This window comes from Amblyomma americanum, chromosome 1 (assembly GCF_052857255.1).
Source record: "Amblyomma americanum isolate KBUSLIRL-KWMA chromosome 1, ASM5285725v1, whole genome shotgun sequence".
NCBI classification, from domain to species: domain Eukaryota; kingdom Metazoa; phylum Arthropoda; class Arachnida; order Ixodida; family Ixodidae; genus Amblyomma; species Amblyomma americanum.
This window is the reverse complement of record NC_135497.1, coordinates 215,109,186-215,115,747: the sequence shown is the minus strand read 5'-3', so window position 1 is coordinate 215,115,747 and position 6,562 is coordinate 215,109,186.

The window sequence follows — 6,562 nt, the reverse complement described above, 5'->3', positions numbered from 1 at the left end:
GCCTGAATAACCACCGTAGGGAGGAAGAGGCAGCAGACCACAACCCTCCCCTGTCGACACACACTAGCACACATCAATTCCACAATCTTGGACACGGTCTGGGCAGAATACGTGACCTTCCCACCTTTGCAGACTGACCCGTCCTTTCACCCATATGGCCAATATAGCAGTACCCCTTCTCATATCACTACTCCAGAGATTGTTCCCATTTATGTCATCACGGCCTTTTCCGAGCTGCCTCAAACTTCGTCATATATAATTTGAGGAGACTCAAAGGTCTATTCTCTTCCTCCAGCGCCGGCAATATCCTTCCGACGTAAGATTTGACTTGGACGAAGCTCTACACTCCCTTGCCCCGTCCACACTCACCGGGCGGTAAGTCCCTGGCCATGCAGCAATCACTGAAAATGAGGCCACTTATTAATTAGCCAATGATTTTTCCTTTCGGGCACCTGTGATCCTGTGGTCAAGCCTTTAGCTAGAGACGAGACGCTGGCCTTCAAATTGATAATTTTGAAAGAATTCAAACAGCTCAAAATTTAACCCCTACATTTCCCGCGGCCCGATACGCTTCTCAGCGTTGACCGAGCCCAATACTTCGTAGAACTCAAACATCCTCATTACCCCTGCCCGCCGCTTCTTTATCCCACTACGTTCTGACCCACTGCTCTGCTTCCTGTGCCAATTTAGAGCGCTCTCTCTACCCCTGTCCTCTTGCCCTGTCCACTCCCTCCATCCCGTTCCCTTAACCTCTCTCCTGGAATGCCTGGCTGTCATCTGCGCAGCAGAATAACCAGCTCGCACTGGTCAAGCAGGCTCAGGATATACTGCACTGCATTCACTGTCCCCTCTCCATGTGGAATTAGGTGTAACATCTGCGGAGAATATTATGCACGATTTTCTCATCCATAGTTTGCATCTGAAAATTTTATTGCAAATTTATAAAAGCTAAGCAAAAAATCAAAATTAAAAATAGCTAACGAATCTGAAAAACACTTTTAAGGGGTATGAACTTTTCAGTGAAGTTTCTGCCAAATATCACAGCTCCCCCGCCCTCCGTTTGTGTCTTCATTCAAAAGTTAGACTCCATGGCATGCCCGTGTGCACAAGGTGTAGCTACATTTGCAGTCATGTAAAGGAACTGCTCTGCAGTTAACATACTTCAAAGTAAGAATAGAAAAAAAGCACGCAACAAGACAAAACAGCAAGCCAATGAAACTGTACCGATATATCAATCTTGAGGAAGCAGTCATACCCACCCCTGCTGTGCACAAATGACTGGAAATGTGACGGTGAAAAAAAAAATCTTACAAAACGGAAGCAGTGTACGCGGCTCCAGGATCTAAAATCTGACACAGGAACAATAAAATTCTGTGTACGACAAGATTCAATCATGGGTCGTTTGCTTTTTATTTTGTAGATTAAAGATAACGTGAACATACACGCGATTTCAACATAGTCCCCTAAGCTGACGACACTAATTTTTTCCCAGTCCCTGCCTTCACCGGCTCTAATATCGATCCATTACTTGGTTTACTGAACTGCGGACAAAGCTTGATGCCGATAAACTTCCACTAAACATTATCAAAACAAAATAGGTGCTTTTTCATGCTAAAATAATTATCTGGATCATGAGGTTCGACTATACTTTAATAAGGGCACAAAAATAGCAGAAGAAAATTCTCACAAGTTTCTAGGAGTTTGTTTTCGCAGTGAATTTGGCTGGAATGATCACGTCAATAGTGTGCGGATCCGAATATTCAGATCGATTGGGGTACTTGAACGACTGCGTTCCCGTCTTTCGTTCCACGTCAAGAAACAGTTACATTTGTCCATTCATTATTCATTCTGATATTGCCTATAGTCATTTAGTGTGGGGAACATGTAATAAAACTGACTCAGATAGGTTGTTTGCTTTGCAAGAGCGAGCCTTTTTTCTGAGCCTAACAGTACGCTTCGATGTGCCACACAAATTCGATCTGGAAGCTCAAGCAACGTCTGCCAAACCATAGTTCCCTGCCATGCGCCAACATCTAAATTTCGAGTTTCTTTGGCGTATGAGAATGTCTCGCACAAACAGGGGCGTTTCGATGGCTTTGCCTCTCTTTTAGCACGAACACACACAAGACCTCCTGTTGCCTCATTTGACATTGCTGAGAGCCCCGTCAAAGCAATTGGAGCCCCAACACCCACAGTTGCCAACATTGTCATTACGAAAACCCCTTTGCTCCGTGCAACATGTTCCAAACTTTATCGTGTGTGCCACCCAAGGGCGTACTGCTCTACACGGTGGTCGGAAAGCGCGGACGCTTCATACGTCGCTGCCGGGAGTGCTCCAAGCCCAGATGCTCGTCGTGGGCACTCTTCTGGATGAAAAGTACACCGCAGAAGCCGCATTGATGTGCAATAATGAATGTAAGTATAAGCGTGCACAATTTTAACGGACGTGGACGCACCCACTTCCCAACTCTATGTTCCCCTATGTACGAGGAAAAGGCGTAATGCACGCTCCGATGTGAATGCTGACGCCTAATGTAAGTTCACCATCTCATTATTGATCGGTGTTCCATGGAGGTTTTCCTGAGCAACAGACCGTAATAATGTGTGTTGGTGTTTCATCGTCTCCCGTTAACGCTGAAGGGTTCCCGAGCTGTACTCCAGCTTTTGCCAAGATTTTCCTAAAGTCGGCACTCTATTTCAAAGCGTTGGAGGGGAAAGCGTTGATCCCGGTATAGCTTGATTAAAGCGCGGTCAACAAGCCACACTATGTAATATTCTACGAGGAATGCGCTGGTAGTGTGTATGCAGATGGCCACTGTCACTTGTTATGTAGTACGTAATTTGTGATACTCTCTACAATCTGTAAGCGGCGCTACGATACTGTTACTATATTACGTTTCTCGCAGGTCTTTCCTAAGAAAATTCAAGCTCTTAGCGCAAGGAACTGCGTCCAGAATCACATAGTGCTTTCACGAGGACTGCTGCACACGACATAATCCTCGACGAATAATATTTCCCTTCATGCGTTGTAACTCAAAGCTCGCCATCTCCTGAATGTTGAAATTGTCCTTCTGGCACGCAGAGTCTCGAGAGGAGACACTCGTGAGTGTCCCCATCTGGTCATGCGATCCCGATGGGCAACTACAAGCCGTACTTGGAAAGGGCGCTCTCAGGCCGCGTGGAAGGAAACTGGGGTGGTACAGCGACAATAAGTGCCATTCATCCTGTCGAAGGACGGAGAAAAGATTTTATCTTTTGCTTGCTTCCTGTCACATGTTCTTGCACCAGAAATAATTTGCAGCCCAGACGCATTTTCCTCCATCCAGCTTTTATACCCTTATTTTATTCATTAGGAACACATTGCTAGCCCCTTTCCAGGATGTTGCAGGATTGCGTTACAATACGATGGTTCTAGGGACGTAAAAAGAAAAGCACCAGCAAAAAGGAAGGTCACACAACAGGAATACGAAAATGGTAAGACTAATAGTCACCTGCGTGAAAAACACATGGTGTAATCTTATATAATACCATATGCGATGAAAAATCGAACTTCTTAAAAAGTGACACGTGCAATGCCAGTGTGTAATGGTTCAAATAAAAAACTGTGACAGATTAGGAAGAAAGCTGGTCAGAGATTCAGGATTAGCCACATTCTCGGGTAACGTATTCCATTCCCTGATCGCTTGCGGGAAAAATGAATAACGAAGGGTGTGAGCTTGAACTTCATACTTAACTAAATGCTGTGAATGTCTTGTTCGGTATTTCCCCCCGTAACCGAGCACCCTCGCGGCGGACGGGCGGGAAACGGGGGAAGCGAGTCTTTAACATCCAGTACCTTAAGAATTGGCATAATGCCTTTTAGTGAGGCTCGATGTAGTCTTCGTCGGACATTCTTGCGTCCTAGTTGGTTCAGTTTCGAGGAATTAGCAACTGCGGAAAAGGCCCAGGACACAAAATAAAGAAACCAACTCGACAACACGGACACAGCGTTGTTCACCTCCTGTCTTCGTACTCTTCCACAGTTTCTGACCATCCTCTTCGTCGCAATGCGAGATCATGAACTCGTACTTCGCGACTTGCTTAGAGCTGCAAGACCCAAACGTTGTGCTTGCCTCACACATGCACTTCGAGGTTTCGTCTTTCCTGGTTATAAATTCCATCGCGTTTGTGCGTTGCTAATGGCACTACTTCTATAAATGTACTCACGTTCGTAAAATAGTAGCAATAGGAGAATAATGAGCATGCAATTAAGTTTTGTCGTCATAAGACCATTTGCGAGGTGGTGCGCACCTTCATAGAGGCTAGCTTCATTCCGGATACTCTCCGCGCAAGCTCTGTTGGTATCCAGAATTGCTTCCCTCAAAAATTACTTTTCCCCCTGGCAATACGGTGGCAACACGGAGGTAGCCTAAAACCGGTGAAGAGGAAACTAGGCATAGGTAAAAACCAGATGTATGCATTAAGAGACAAGGAGGGCAATGTCAATAGCAATACGGATAAGACAGTTAAAGTAGCCGAAGAGTTCTAAACAAATCTATACAGTAACCAATGTAATCAGAACGTTAATGATAGAGCAGTAGCGCACAGCATTGCGTTATCCCCCCAGTAAAGAAAGTCTAACTAAAAAAAGCCGTAGGAGCAATGCAAAAGGGAAACGCAGCTGGTGAGATCGATCAGGTAACAGCAGATCTGTTGAAGGATGGAGGCGAGATTGGGCTAGAAAAACTAGCCACCCTACATACGCAATGCCTTATGACCTTGACCGTATCAGAAGCTTGGAATAATGCAAAGGTTATGTTACTTCATAAGAAATGAGACGCCAAGGACTTGAAAAATTACAGACCGATCAGCTTACTGTCCGTTGCCCACAAGGTATTTACCAAGGTAATCGCTAATACAGTCACGGCAACCTTAGATTTTAATCAGGCAGGCTTTCGTAAAGAATATTCCTGAATAGATCATATTCACACTGTCAATCAGGTGATAGATAAATCCGCAGAATATGACCGACCTCAATATATAGCCTTCATTGATTACGAGAAAGCATTCGACTCAGTGGAAACCTCAGCAGTCACACAGGTTCTACGGAATCAGGGTGTAGAAGAGCCTTATATCAAAATACTGGAAGATAAATATAGGAGCTGCACAGCTATCACGGTTCTTTATAAAGTTAGCAGTAGAATTCCAATAAGGAAGGGCGTCAGACAAGGAGACACAATCTCGCCAATGCTATTCGCCGCCTGTTTACAGGAGGTATTCCGAGGCTTGAAGTGCGAAAAGTTGGGGACAAGAGTTAATGGAGAATACCTAAATAATCTGCTATTCGCTGATGACATTGCTTTGCTGAGTCACTCAGGAGATGAACTGCAAATCATAATCAATGAGTTAAACAGAACAGAACGATGGGTCTAAAAATTAACATGCAGAAAACCAAAGTAATGTTCAACAGTCTAGCAAGGGAGCAGCAGTCCACAACTGGTAGCGAGGTGCTGGAAGTGGTAAAGAAATACGTCTGCTAAGGGCAGGTAGTGACAGCTGACCCGGAGCATGAGAGAGAAATAACCAGAAGGATAAAAATGGGGTGGAGCGCATATGACAGGTTCTCTCAGATCAATATTCCCCAAAAGGTTACCAATATTCCTCAAGAGAAAAGTACAACAGCTGTATCTTACCGGTACTCTCCTGCGGGGCAGAAACGTGGAGGCTAACGAAAAGCGTTCAGGCTACGTTAAGGACAACACAGCGAGCCTTGGAAAGAAAAATGATAGGTGTAACGTTAAGAGACCCTAAGCGGGCAGAGTGGGTGAGGGAACAAACGCGTGTTAATGATATCCTAGTCGAAATCAAGACCAAGAAATGGGCTTGGGCATGACATGTAATGTGAAGGCACGATAACCGCTGGTCCTTAAGGGTAACGGAGTGGGTTTCAAGAGAAGGCAAGCGTAGCAGGAGGCGGTAGAAGGTTAGGTGGGCAGATGAGATTACGAAGTTTGCAAGCATAGGGTGGGCGCAAATGGCAAAGGGCAGGGTTAATTGGAGAGACATGGGAGAGGCCTTTGCCCTGCAGTGGGTGTAGTCAGGCTGCAGCTGATGATGGTGATGATTACGCTTCGATGTGTTACACAAGTTCACTCCGGTGCTCAGGCAAAATATGCAATCCCTAGTTCCCTATCAGAAGCCGACATTTAAATTTCGGGTTTATTTGGCATGTGAGAATGTCTCGCTAAAACAGGAGCGTTTCGATGACATTTTCGATTTTTTAAAACACACACACACACACACACACACACACACACACACACACACACACACACACACACACACACACACACACACACACACACACACACACACACACACACACACACACACACACACACACACACACACACACACACACACACACACACACACACACACACACACACACACACACACACACACACACACACACACACACACACACACACACACACACACACACACACACACACACACACACACACACACACACACACACACACACACACACACACACACACACACACACACACACACACAC